The 14,319-nt window shown below is 44.0% G+C and overlaps 1 pseudogene; it reads right to left on the bottom strand.

Annotated features, from left to right (window-relative positions):
- LOC115247235 (carnitine O-palmitoyltransferase 2, mitochondrial-like) overlaps positions 1 to 12,920 on the bottom strand; it is a 40,249-nt pseudogene extending 27,329 nt beyond the window's left edge.
- Between the last annotated feature and the right edge of the window lie 1,399 nt (positions 12,921 to 14,319).

The following is a 14,319-nucleotide window of genomic DNA, read 5'->3' as shown; positions in this document are numbered from 1 at the left end:
ATAAACACAACTCAACGTCGAATGCTAGCAACACAGGACTAGTTCAAGCTAACACCCGTAGTGGAGTAGCGGCAAGTCAGAGGAATTCAGGAACAGACCTGGACTCTGGATGTATCATCAGTTAATGCAATTAATAGGCTAAAGAATGATATTCTGTGGCAGAATGATTGTACAAAAGAGGAAATTAATTAAGTGAGGCAAGAAGTCAAGTGGAAGCTCAATAATCTTGCAATGCCAGTGCAGAGTCATACCGTATTGATGAGGTCCTGGATGGAAAAGGTGGAGGGAAGGATCGAGGAGGCAACTAAGACACTCTGCACATATTTCAACCAACAAAGATTCGTGCAGAAAAAATTAACCCAATTAGAATCCTGATCGAGAAAAAACAACATTCATCTATGGAGCGGCAGAGGGGGAATAGGGAAAGTGAGTTGCTAGCATCAAGGCATTGACCTGAAAATACAGCGGGCTCATTGGACCCGTGTCCTGATGCATCCTGACCAATTGTTGTAATCTACTTGGTCTTTACCACCCTCAGGAGAAGGAGACCAACACGGCCCAGAGAGAGAGGAAAAAATGCAGGTGTTCCATAGAAGACACACTGAGGAATCGTGAATGCAGACTTAAACTTCATGGTATGAAACCCCGGGACTCTGGTGTGAATGGGTATTTTCTTTCTAAGAAGCTGCAGCTAACTGTCCCAGAAAGCATGCTAACAAAAGCAGCTGCACTTCCTCACTACAGTCTCTCACCATTGCAGTCCTGGATTTCCTGTAAAACCATTATGGACCATGATCTTTTAAGTGACTTTTACAGGGACTTCCTGACAAGCTTGGTAGGCTACCAAGAGGTGTCCATTGAGGCGAATGCGGTTGTGTCTCGTGTTTCTGTGCTGGCTGGTGTTTGGTTTTACCTTACCTCACTGTTTTTTGTCTGAAGTGCAGTGGGATAGAGGTTGTTTATGATTGGCTAACATTTTTTTCACACTCGCTCATCATTTGCAATAACCCAGTGCACCCATTGTAGTGAGCACAGGTAGGGCGTGGCCCTTCATCATGTCACACTCTGCTAAAATGGTGTTAAGTTGGCTTTAACATAAATAAATCAAATCTAATCAACCTTTATTTAGGTATCATCTGTTAAAATAAAAGTTGTTTCTAGGCATTTTACAGAATCCCAGGGCCTGACCCCCAACAAGCAACAGTAGAAAGAAAAAACTTCCCTTTAACAGGAAGAAACCTTGAGCAGGACCGGGATCATGTAGAGCAGGGGTCAGCAACCTTTTTGAAACCAAGAGCTACGTCATGGGTACCAAGTCGTGTGAAGGGCTACAGCTTGACACACTCCTCTAAAATAACAAATTGTGTGTCTGTGTGTGTGTATCAATAACTTAGAGTGGGTAACAGAAAAGATCAATATTCAACACTTTCTTATTATTAATCTCAGAAATTGTTCAGATGATCACTTCTACATTTGATCAGAATAAAATGTCGAGTTTTCACCAGACCCTTTCAACCATAAGAAACTGTAGTATCTGACCCGTTCTATGCAGGCTTTACGTCTGTAAGGCCGCAATGTGTTTAGCAGCCAGCCTAAGCACCATATTAGGACATGCTCCACATGTGTGTCCTGTGTCTTCTTCCTTTATGTAAAAGGAGCTGCTAAAAGATGACACTGGAGCCTGTGGGCCCCTGGTTGCTCTCCATATGAGGATGTACAGCATGAAGCATCTTCACCATTCCCTTTTTTGGTAATAACTGAACGCTATACCATTGGGTTGGCCATATTGTATATCGTGAGGTCATCAGAAAAGAATGTGTTTACTTGACTGTATAAGAAGGAGGTATCGATGTAGACACCTCGGAGTTCTTCACCATCGGGACCACGAAACCTCCCTCGGGCATGCTGCAGCGTCCGATTGATACCTGACTGTTCTCTCCAATAAACATCTTTGATAACCAAGTCGGTGTCTGCGAAGATTCCTTCCTCATCAACACATCTCGGCTACCACCAGGAGAAGATTCACAACAAAATTAAACCATTTTAACAATTCATAAACTATGTTTAACCATGTTTTAAAAAGTTATGCAACATTTTAAAAAAAATTTACTTTCATATTGAATAAATCTTAACTGAACAAATCTACTGCAATTGTGCTCAAAATCTGTTCCATTTTATAAACACACTTTTTAACTCCTGGGCCTTCTCTGACTGTAGAATGCTTCCCGGTGGGTAGTTAGAATAAGCATTGTAGCTTTCATGACGCGTAGTGAAGCGTCGCGCCACATTGTGCTGCTTCACCGTCATCACAGTCGCCCCACAAATGCAACATACACACCTTCCTTTCACAGTAGTAAAAAATTACTCTTCCTCCCATTCAATTTGAAAATGATAAATTTACTGTCTTCTTTTTGCCATGTTTTTGGGGTAGAAAATTGCCCTCCACTCACCATCTTCACTGCCCGCTAGTTTATTCTCCACAGGTGCAAAGGTTCTTTCATGCGCACAATACTGAACCTTTGAACTAGGTCAGAGTTCACCTTCACTTTATTTATATTTTTATTTTAAGACATTGTCATTTTAAAATCTATGTAATTGCAGGTGTGCTTTCAAAAAAAATAGCGGTAGAAATTTTTTTCTTAGACGCACCTCACTTGCGAGTTTTGCTATTTTTAGAACAGGCTTGCGGGCGACTCAGGTGGTCATTGCGGGCGACTTGGTGCCCACGGGCACTGCGTTGGTGACCCCTGATGTAGAGGAACCCTCCTGCTGACGGCCGGCTGGATAGAGAGAGAGGAGAAGGGGGTGGACGGGTAGAGGAGAGAATAGGCAGAGATCAGGGAAATAAATTAATAGTAAAAGCTGCTGGTATAAGAGTAGAGTGGGTCAGCAGGGTTGGAGGTCGGCAGGCTAACATATAGCTATAAAGGTGGCTATCCCTTTAGATAGGGAGCTACTATCTATCTATCTATCTATCTATCTATCTATCTATCTATCTATCTATCTATCTATCTATCTATCTATCTATCTATCTATCTATCTATCTATCTATCTATCTATCTATCTATCTATCTATCTATCTATCTATCTGTCAGTCAAGGAGGAAAAGGGGGAGGACAGGAAAAGGAGGTGTGAGGGTGAAGTTTTGATCACCTGCGCTGTTCGTTCACTAGACTCAGATCAACCAGGCAAACAACAGGAGTTCCTTGCAAGGGAGAGTCGAGCAGCAGTTCAAGCTTTCTCTGTCAACTCTGTTTGTCTGCTGCTCGCTCACCTCTTTTATTGGTGCAAACAAAATGGGTGTCTAAACAGGATCTCATAACTCATTGCCTTCTGACATCTTCTCCCATCTTAACGAACTTCTCTAATCTTGACCAACAGGATACATCTGGGTGCTGGGCTTGGTTGTAAGCAGCTTCAGCACTTTTACAAAACACTCTCATGTTCTTCTTTTCCTGTCAACATTCCTCAAACACTCAAAATCTACATATCATAGCATTTAAGGATGATACTAATAACAATTACAATAATTCTTCTCATAGAGGAGAGGAGAGGAGAGGAGAGGAGAGGAGAGGAGAGGAGAGGAGAGGAGAGGAGAGGAGAGGAGAGGAGAGGAGGCCATGAATGGGAGACATACGCCTGTTCAGTTGATCAGGTTTCTGTACCCCTAAATGCTCCACCCCCCTGTTCTAACTTTAGAGACTGGGGGCCACAAGTAAACCACCACCAACCACAGGTATATTTAACTGAGGGTTTTTTCTTCTAGGACAGTGAAAATGTCTTCTAAAGACTTGTTCACACATCGACTAAAATCCTTGTGACTGTCAGCCTGGTAGCTAGCAAAAAAGCAATTTATGGCATTATCCTGAAGAAAATAGTGAAGACCAAATCCATCAGGCACATCTGGTGCAAAGACTGCCAACATTGAGGTGGCAACTGTGCTGGTAGACAAGGTGAAGCCATCTAGGTCACAATCTGTATACAGGCTGTGCAGTTCCTGGTGCTTGGAAAGCACCAGGAATGACAGTATAAACCTTGGCCTGTCAGACAGAAAAATAATGTTTAATGTTAATGACAACATAGCACACATTTGATTGCCCATGGAATCCCTCTTGGATGGTGTTCCTTTCTTTCTAATTTTTCCTCTCTCTCTCTCCAACTCTCTGTCTCTCTCTTGAGTCATCAATAGAGCTCCCGATAAGTAATGAACGATTCAATAAATGTTTTGAAAAAATCATATTAATGAGCGGTTTCAGTACAGTGAAAAGAACCACCGTTCCAATGATGGGTACTCAGAGAGATGGAGGAAACATTCATAAATAACTATTTTTTGGAGTTTATGAATCAATCCTGATAGATTATTGGAAGTGTGCTTCTTACATAAATCATTTTTTCTCCCACTTCTTGTTAATAAAAAATGAAAAAATGATTTATGTAAGAATCACATTTCCAATAACTTCCCTCTCCCCAGCTACTTCTTCCAGCTCATCCGGAGGGATCCCGAGACGTTCCCAGACCAGTCGAGAGACATAATCTCTCCAACATGTCCTGGGTCTTCCCGGGGGTCTCACTGCTCTCTGCGCTGCTTCCCCTTCCTCAGACGCCTGATGGTGGTCCAGCAACTTTTCGATGCCGTCCAAAAGTCGTTCTCCATGGCCTCACTGAACTCTTCCCATGCCCGGGTCTTTGCCTCGGCAACAGCCGTAGCTGCACTCCACTTGGCTTGCTGGTACCTATCTGCTGCCTCAGGAGTCCCACAGGCCAGTAAGGCCCGATACGACTCCTTCTTCAGCTTGACGGTATCCCTCACCGCTGGTGTCCACCAGTGGGTTCGGTTGTTGCCGCCACGACAGGCACCAACCACCTTGCGGCCACAGCACCGGTCAGCTGCCTCAACAATGGAGGCACGGAACATGGTCCACTCGGACTCAATGTCCCCCACCTTCCCGGGGACATGGTCAAAGCTCTCCCGGAGGTGTGAGTTGAAGGTCCTTCTGACAGGAGACTCTACCAGCCGTTCCCAGCAGACCCTCACAACATGTTTGGGCCTGCCGGGTCTGTCCAGCATTCTTCCCCACCATCGGAGCCAACTCACCACCAGGTGGTGATCAGTTGACAGCTCCGCCCCTCTCTTCACCCGAGTGTCCAGAACATGCGGCCGCAAATCCGATGACACAACCACAAAGTTGTATTATTATTATTATTATTATTATTATTATTATTATTATTATTATTATTATTATCTGAACAAGACTGAACAAGGAAAAGTAAGAAATGTGGTAAACTGAAAGAAGGACATAAGATTGCTATATCTACAAATTATTATAATCGGAATTATCATTATGGAGAGCCCAATTTTATTGTTTGCCAATCTGTATAGTTGTAACACCCTCTGTGATTTGACCTCTGATCAGGCAAGGGCTCAGGAAGGTGTGTTCTGAGGAAGCTGCTGCACTCCCTGTTGGCAGATGTATATCATTGTACAGTAGTAGCTTTTTATCTCCTTGAGAGTCACTTTTATGCTGTGGTTATAAAATATCACACACAGTAAATGCAGTATGTTCTGTCAAGAAAAAAGTTCAACATATGTTTGCTAGAGCCAGAAATGCCTGTAAAATAACTTGTACAGGTTCCATAAAACTCTCAGATGTCTTATCTAAAACCGTAGAGCAGGGGTCAGAAACCCAAAATGTTGAAAGAGCCATATTGGACCAAACAAAAACAATCTGTCTGGTGCCTTATATAAGCCTTATATAAGCCTTATTATAAAGGCAACACATGCTGTAAGTGTCTATATTAGCTATATCAGCCTACTTTCAAAATGATAAGTAGGCTAATATATATAATGAGCATCGTGGAGAGAATGACTAACCACATGACCACTCTGCTGTAAGATGGTGCTGTAAGTTTAACTTCCGTTATAATGAGATGTTGAAATTAAATATTTCTTATACACATTTTTACAGCATTGGAAAACTTTAAGAATGTGTGTCATGTTTTTCCTGCTACAGAAATTATATATTCACACCACCTTTTCCATTATCATATTTTTGAAAAAGCTCCACATAGCCACTAGGGAGGCACTAAAGAGCCGCATGCGGCTCGACAGCCGTGGGTTGCCAACCCTAGAGCATCAGTGAATTCAGTGAATTGGCTGATGGCGAATGTGACTGGGTTATAATCTGTGGAGCTGGGGGGAGAAAAGGAGTTATTGTTTCTTAACCATTGGTTATCAGTTGCTTCTTTTAGTTGCTGGAGATAGTGGTGCTCGGGTGGTAGGCTCTCTCCTGTCTGGTCTGCGGTTATCTGGGAAGTGGATTTTTCTGCACTTAGTGAATATTTGGTGGTTTTGGCTGATTTCTCTTTTTTGAAGGGTTCTTCCCTCTTAGTGAGAGCCCTCGCCTATTCAACTGACTCCAGCCCAATGTGTAAAACCAAAGGCTTACCTTTTTGTTTTGTTTGCTTTTCTAGTCAAATTAGAAGTGACGTTGTGAGATGTAATTAATTTTTGAAGGTTGTTCTAAAATATTAAAAAGTATCTCCTCCCCTTTCTTTGCATTTATGGTGTCACAAATTATATCTGCAAAAATGTTAAACTCACCCATAGATGCTTCTTTGACAAGCTGCCTGTGGTACCTGGAGCACTGGTAGAGCATGGCCTTTAGTTGTTGTACGCTGTGTTGGTCTTGCTGACAAACGAAGGCATTAGAACATTGTTTTGTGTAGGTGGTGGCTGATGGAATAAACTCTAAACGACCATGCTTGAATCTCGTCATACTGCATGCCTCAGCCGTAGGAACAGTTTGTCCACGCATCCTCAGGAAGCCCATTTGAAAAGCAAGCTGGGCCATACTGTCGGGGCTCAAGTTATTTTTCTTCATTGTTTCCTTTCCACCTTTCCACCAAGATCATAAAATCAATACTGAGTTGTGACACATGTAAATCAAAGTTGTCATTGGCTTTCTTGATGCCGTTCTTCAGCACACTGTCCAGGTTAAACTGTAACTGATGCACAGCAGAAGCTGAATTCACGGCAGAAGCAACAGAGCCTGGGTGCACCTGCGGCTGCTCTGTTGAGTCTTTGTAGATTTTTTCTAAAATATCAGTCATGGTCATGCCATCACCCCAGGAGTGCTCCATGCAAATGCCAGCTTCACCAGATTTTGAAACATGGAGACTGAAAGACTTATCAAGCCACCGATTGCAGCCATTAGCCAGCAGCAAACTATGTAACATGTCATCACCCTTCTTCATACTTGCATCATCCAGACAGAGACAGCAAACAGCGCTGTCCACAAGCCTTAAATTGTCTGTATTTCCACAATTTACCAGTTTGTCCCTCCGTTCGGCCCACACGTCTCGGTTCTCACTGGTCAAGATTCCAATAGGAAAGGCAGGTGCTGGTGTCAGGTCAGTCAAAATGTAGTTCAAGTGGGCCTGGATCTCTGTAGGCTTCAACAAGTTTCCATCCCTGTCTACAACATCAAAAACATACATGTTGCCATTTCTCATAACAAGAATATGGCGGCCTTTCTCATTAGTAAAGAGCTCATCTCGGCCCTGTCCTGGAATTCGAGTTGTGTTAAAGACATGATGGTACTAAGACATGTCCAGTGGGTAGGCATCAACCATCTGAGCTCCATAAGGCTGGAAGTGTAAAACATTTGGCTCCAGTAGTCCAGCTCGCAGTGTTTTCATGTAGTGCAAAGTTGAGCAGAGCAGATTGGTGGCCCGCACCAACTGTTGATTATACTCTGTCTTTGGGTCTGGTGGAAGCAGCCCAAAAATATTGAAGTGCAGTAAAGATTTGCGATTTTTAAGATGCATGTCTAACCAGGGTCCTGAAAGAAAGTTATTCATCCATCAGTACGTATGAATTGTTTTTTTTTTTTGTAATATAAGAATGTTAAAATCACCTGAAATGTAGCTTGTGTGGTTGTTGATTTTATCCTTAGCTACCAGTTCCTTGTGTAATTCTCTGCCGACACCATTCAGGAAGTCTTGGGCAATTTTCTCTGTGGTTCTAAGATTACAAAATGATAAACATTGTTGGAAGAATTAGGTAAATATCTGACAGTTATCGTGACAGTATTTTCTTTTTCTTCATTGAAAATCTTTACATTCACGTTTCCGGTGTTCAAACAAACACATGCAGTAACTTTAACAAATAGTTATTATACATTTCTAGAATGATAATGACCAAATCATTAGTGATCAGTTTTTGTAAATAAACAAGCAACAAATAATATATTTTATCTTTCTTTATTTTCTGGGGTAATCCTAGGTGGTGGTCACCTCGAGCCAGGCTTGATGCTCCTCATTGCTGCTTTTTGCGGATGACGTACCATCGAGCAAGGGCCTCCAACACATGCTGGGGCGGTTTGCGACCGAGTGTGAAGCGGCAGGGATGCGGATCAGGACCTCCAAGTGTGAGGATGAAGTTTTGATCACCCGCACTGTTCGTTCACTAGACTCAGAGTAACCACGCAAACAACTGGAGTCCTTTGCAAAGGGGGAGCCGAGCAGCAGTTCAAGCTTCCTCTGTCAACTCCGTTCGTCTGCTGCTCGCTCACCTCTTTTATTGGTGCAAACAGAATGGGTGTCTAAACAGGATATCGTAATTCATTGTCTTCTGACATCTTTACAAACTTCTCTAATCCTGACCAACAGGATACGTCTGAGTGCTGAGCTTGATTGTAAGCAGCTTCAGCACTTTTACGACACTCTCATGTTCTTCCTTTCCTATCAACATTCCTCAAACACTCAAAGTCTACATACAATAGCATTTAAAGATAATACTAATAACAACAATAACAATAATCCTTCTCACACAAGTCAGAGTCCATGGTCCTCACTCAGAAAAAGGTAGAGTGCCTTCTCTGGGTCAGGAAGGAGGTCCTGCCTCAGGTGGAGGAGTTCAAGTATCTCGGGATCTTGTTCACGAGTGAGGGTAGTATGGAACGGGGGATCGACAGGCGGTTTGGTATCGGCATCTGCAGTGACGCGGGCGCTTAACCGATCTGCCATGGTGAAGAAGGAGCTGAGCCGGAAGGCGAAGTACTCGATTTAACGGTTGATCTACGTCCCAATCCTCACCTATGGCCATCAACGTTGGGTGATGACTGAAAGAACGAGAACGTGGATACAAGCGGTCGAAATGAGTTTCCTCCGCAGGTTGGCCGGGCTCAACCTTAGAGAAGGGGGGGAAAGCTCGGACATCCGGGAGAAGCTCGGAGTAGAACCGCTGCTTCTCCATATTGAGAAGAGTTAGCTGGGGTGGCTCGGGCATTTGGCCAGGATGCCTTCCGGATGCCTCCCTTTATCGGTGTCCCAGACATGTCCCACCAGGAGGAGGCCTCGTGGCCGGCCCAGGACTAGGTGGAGGGATTACGTCTTTTGCCTGGCTTGGGAGCGGCTGGGGGTCCCCCCGGAGGAACTGATGGAAGTTGCCGGGGAGAGGGCTGTCTGGGCATCCCTCCTGAAGCTGTTGCCCCCGCGACCCGGATTCGGATAAGCAGGAGAAAACGAGACAAGACGACACATTGCAGGCTTTGGGTGTGTCACACGCAGGTGAATATTGCTTAACACCCAGAATCACAGGGTGCATTGAAACGATGGCACCAAACCATGAAGGTAATAGTACAGAGGTATTGTTTTGATACAGGTGGAGCTTGGGATGATGGGGTGCCATACATGTTGTTTGCATTAGTTTGTTGTTTGGACCCAGTGCTCATCTAATCCCCTCTGAGCCACCTTGAAAAAGATTGAGGAGATGCAGCAGCAACAGCAGCAGCAGCTGATGGTGGCATGTATTGCTGAAGCCAGAAAAACAGCAGATGCCAGTGGACAAGCTGTCACTGTATTAGTCAGCCAAATACAGCTACTAACAGCAGTACTCACTCCAGTCCCCCACTCCCGTGGAGTTGCTGAAACCTCCAGAACCAAAGTGAGAGCTTCTAAGGAAGCCACGTACCCTGCCAAGCACGTTATCACCCGTCTGACTGGCTGGACGTGTCTGTGGGTAACAGCAGAACATAAGAGACAGTCTCCAGCCAGCGTCTCATGCTATGCTTTCTTAGAATAGCTGTGGAAGACTTTTGGTTTGGGAGCAAGAAAGAGCATGCCACATGGCTTGATGCATCTAAGCAGGGCAAGAGAACTATGGTGGATTACTCCAGCGACGTCCGGACTCTTGCCAGCCAGAGTAGATCTAATTCCATGGCACTGATTGACACTTTACTTTCCTTCATGGGCTGGCTGACTACATTAAGAATTAGCTGATTTCTGAGGTGTCACAGTAACTAGATGGCCTCATAGAACTGGCATTAAGAATCGATTTCTGCATCCAGGCTCGAGAGAGGACCCATGGCACAATTCCTCACCAACCAGGCAGTATGGAGGATTTAAGTTCTTTTTGTCCTGCCTTTCCTCCTGATCTTTGAACCCATGCAGTTGAGTCACACCCCTCTCACCCTTAGGCAATGCTTCTGGTGGCCCTCTATGGCTCGAGATGCCAAGGCTTGTCCAATAGCGGCCTGTTCAGTCTGTGCCCGTGGAAAGTCCTCCCACCAATCTCCTGCTGGCCTTCTCAATCTGCTAGACATCCCTCGGTGCCCCTGGTCACACATTGCAGTGAACTTTGTCACTAGTCTTCGGATGGGAATAATGCCATCCTCACCATGGTTGATCGTTTTTCCAAGGCTGCCCACTTCATTCCTCTCACAAGACTCCCTTCTGCAGCAGAGATTGGGGATCTCCTGGTCCAACAGGTTGTTTGTCTCCCTAAGGATATTGTGTCAGACCGCAGACCCCAAATCACTTCCCAAGTCTGGAGAGCTTTCTGCGCTGTGCTGGGAGCCTCTGTGTGGTCAGTGTGGCCCGAAACCCTGCTTCCTGGAGTTCATTCCTACCCTGGGTGGAGTATGCCCATAACTCGCTGGTCTCTTCTGCCACTGGAGTGTCGCCCTTAATGGCTACCCTGGTGTACCAAGCACCATTGTTTGAATTCCAGGAGGATGAAGTGGCAGTGCCATCTGTCCGGGCCAATCTGAGTCATTGCAGATGTGTGTGGAGGGAGATCTGATCTGCCCTTCTGCATTCCTCCCAACAGAATTAGAGGCTGGCCAACCACCATTGTGTTCCAGCCCCTGCCTATCAACCGGGCCAGCGGGCCAGTACTGCCATGGCCTTTGTGTTGGTGCCTTTTGTTTGAGTTTTGTTTTCCTGGTTTTCTCGCTGGGGGCGTGGTGGATTCACCTGGGTACCATTCACTGGTGACCGTCGCAGCTGGTTAGCAATCTACACGCTTCAAAAGCTGCTGCCTCCCAATCACCAGCGTCTGATCATTTCACCGGCTTTGTGGTAAACATGGACCAATGATATCTTCTCGTATTTCATTCCTTCTAGTAACTTTCCTCGTTTATCTCACGTCTCGTCCTAGGTCACCACGCGCCCCTCTTTCGGAGGAACGAGCTGCACTCCACACACCTTTTCACCACGTGGTGCAGTTCTCTAAGTTCATAAAGTTTTGTGTTAACACCATCAGCTGTTGTTGTCTGCTTACAGGTCCTGTCTGAATCACATCCTAACACCCTGGCCAAGAGAACCTGTGTCCATAATGGTGAGGAGATTTCTGTGGAGGACTGTACCGGCTCTGAGGGTCAGGGACAGGATCACACCTGCATTCCATTCAGCTCATCAGCCTTGCACACACTCACTGCCACATTGCTTTAAGCTTGATGCCAGACTTTCTAGTGTTATTCTGTTGCCTGTTTTCCTGTCAGTGACCTAATAATCACTTTGTTTTCTGGCTGACCTCATCTGTGCCCGACAGAACTTAACCAGAATAACTGGAGATATTATGCCTGATAGAGTCATTTGCAGATGCAAGAGTTGACCAGAGACTACCTAGAATCTTGATTTTGTTACTTAAGCAAATTCTGCACATATTCTATTCAAAACTGTTCGTGTAAATATTGATAAATCATAATATGAGTAATATTTGTGACATTTTATGTGATAGAAACGCTATGCACTTCTAGTTGAATGCTACCTGTGGTACTCAGCTAGAAAATATGCACAATTAAAATAGTTGAATCTAACATTTTGCAAGTAGGCATACTTGTTTTACAAGATACACAATCCCTTGTCTCTGCAGTTACACTTGGAGAATTATTTTTACCCTGGCCCATCCCAACTATTGGCTGAATTTAGGATATTTGTTAAATTGCTTCTAATAATAAATCATATTATAGGAATTGGAGGTTACATATAGGAGAAAAAATGCATGTGGTGTATATGTTATCGAGAAAATGTTGAAATATCAGTGTGGGAATTTACCTGAACTGGTGATCACTCAACAAAGGTCTCTTCACAGCTAAAAACCTCATAGTGTCCTCAAGGTTTGGTATAGGAAGCCTGTTTTTAAAAAGATTAATGCTTTTTCTGGTCTCCATCCTATGTTAAGAAATATCACTGAGGAAATAATATTGCCAGATAATTACTATTTACAGGTCAGACTTGAGATGAAACAGAGTATTCTGTCCTACAACAGAAAATCTACATTTTTTTCAAGGGTCATTTTTTAAACTTATAAAAAGGTTTAAAACACAGGAAATATTGAAGGCAACTATTTGTAACAATAACTGTGTGTTTCCAATATTATTTCACATTTATCTGTGTAATAAGTAAATATAAATCTGAAGAAAATGGCTATGATTCATTTTATCCTTAACTCCTTACCTGGGTAAACTCTTCTGGTAATGCATTGTTGGCACAAGACTTTGTTGCAAATAGTCACCTGAAGATGGCTTTTTGCTGCTGTAGTTTATTCTACAGATATCCAGAGCAGTGATTCTTGAAATAAATTTTTCAGGCTTCCCTAGTAATGCTGTGTACCGCACAGAGAGTAGATTGGCCATCATGCTGAGAACAAATGAACTTTCAAAGAAAATGCTTCAACAGAAGAGACTGTTATGTATTTTGGTTGAATGGTGAGGAAGAGATTAAAACAGGTTTCTTGTACCAACAAATATTTGCCTTAAAGACATATCTCGACGGTAATAGTTCCCTTTACTTCATCTCAACAAACAGACCTGTGTTCTGGGCAAACAATGTCCCTGTGTGACTTATGTTAAAAAAATAAAAATAAAAATAAAAATAAACAGATCTCAGCCACATTTAATGTTTCAAATGAAAAGTTTGTCACTGTTGAATAAATTTGAAATGAAGAAGTTCATCCTTAATGTAGTCAGCTAGTCCATGGTGGAAAGCATCACAAAGAGCAGAACTATTCCAACTGCTCTGGCTGGCTTTTGTAAGAAAGTCTATGGAATTATCCGCCACCGTATGTGCTCCCTGCCTCAGTCCAATGAGCCCACCAGATACTTCTGCACCACAGGATTCTAATCCAAATACCTTGTGCAGCTCTACAGCAAACCGGTCGAATGAAGCACAGGAAAACAAATGCCTCTCCCACTCAGCTGTTCCCCATACCCACGCTCTGCTGGTCATGTAGTTAATGACAAACACCACATTTGCTTCCTCTGTGGTGAAGGTGCTGGACGGCAGAGTGAATAGGAGTGAGCAGTGGGTGATGAAAGGGCGGCAGATCTCACAGTCCCCATCATAGCATTGTAGGGGTTCTAACCCGAGGTTCAGGGTCTGCAGATGCCCGTGGAACATGAGCCAAAGCATTGGCATGAACAGGGGAAGAATCATCACCAGCAGAGGCAGCAGCAGATTGACTTGTGAGTGTGGTGGTTTAGCTGTCCTACTAGCCCAGCTAGTGTGAGTTCATGGATCTATGCTGCTTTTCTGTCCTCTGCAGCAGCTGTGATTGTCATAGTCTCATGCTGCTGCAGAACTGCCGCAATCTTCGTGAGGTGAGCCAGTGGCGAGGGGCCTTGCACTGCATCCATTTTTGGCCAGATTGTACTGACACGGGTGTGGTGGGATCCACTTGCAGCACAGCATTTTCGGACACCTTAATAAAAAGCTTTATTAATAACATGCAGAAAAAAGTACAAAACTAATCACAAAACTCTGTGGAAGGCAGAAAACACCTCACAGCCACAGCAGGATGCAGGCCGGAACAAACACAAAGGCATTTCTTTCTTTCTTTTGTTTCACTGTCACTGGTTTTAACTTTCCCTCATTATGGATGTTTTTAGAACGGTAAATGCAAACTGAGCCAGAGAAGCAGGGAAACAGGCACTAGTGGTCGACACAGCACAAAGGAAACATGTTGATGTTTTATTATAGCAAGAGGTCCACAATGATGGAGGCAATGAGGAGGACTGGGAGAAAGAGTGCTGAGCC

The sequence above is a fragment of the Takifugu rubripes genome, chromosome 20, assembly GCF_901000725.2.
Source record: "Takifugu rubripes chromosome 20, fTakRub1.2, whole genome shotgun sequence".
Lineage (NCBI taxonomy): Eukaryota > Metazoa > Chordata > Actinopteri > Tetraodontiformes > Tetraodontidae > Takifugu > Takifugu rubripes.
The sequence above is the reverse complement of the archived record's forward strand: the minus strand, read 5'-3'. Positions and strand labels throughout refer to the sequence as shown.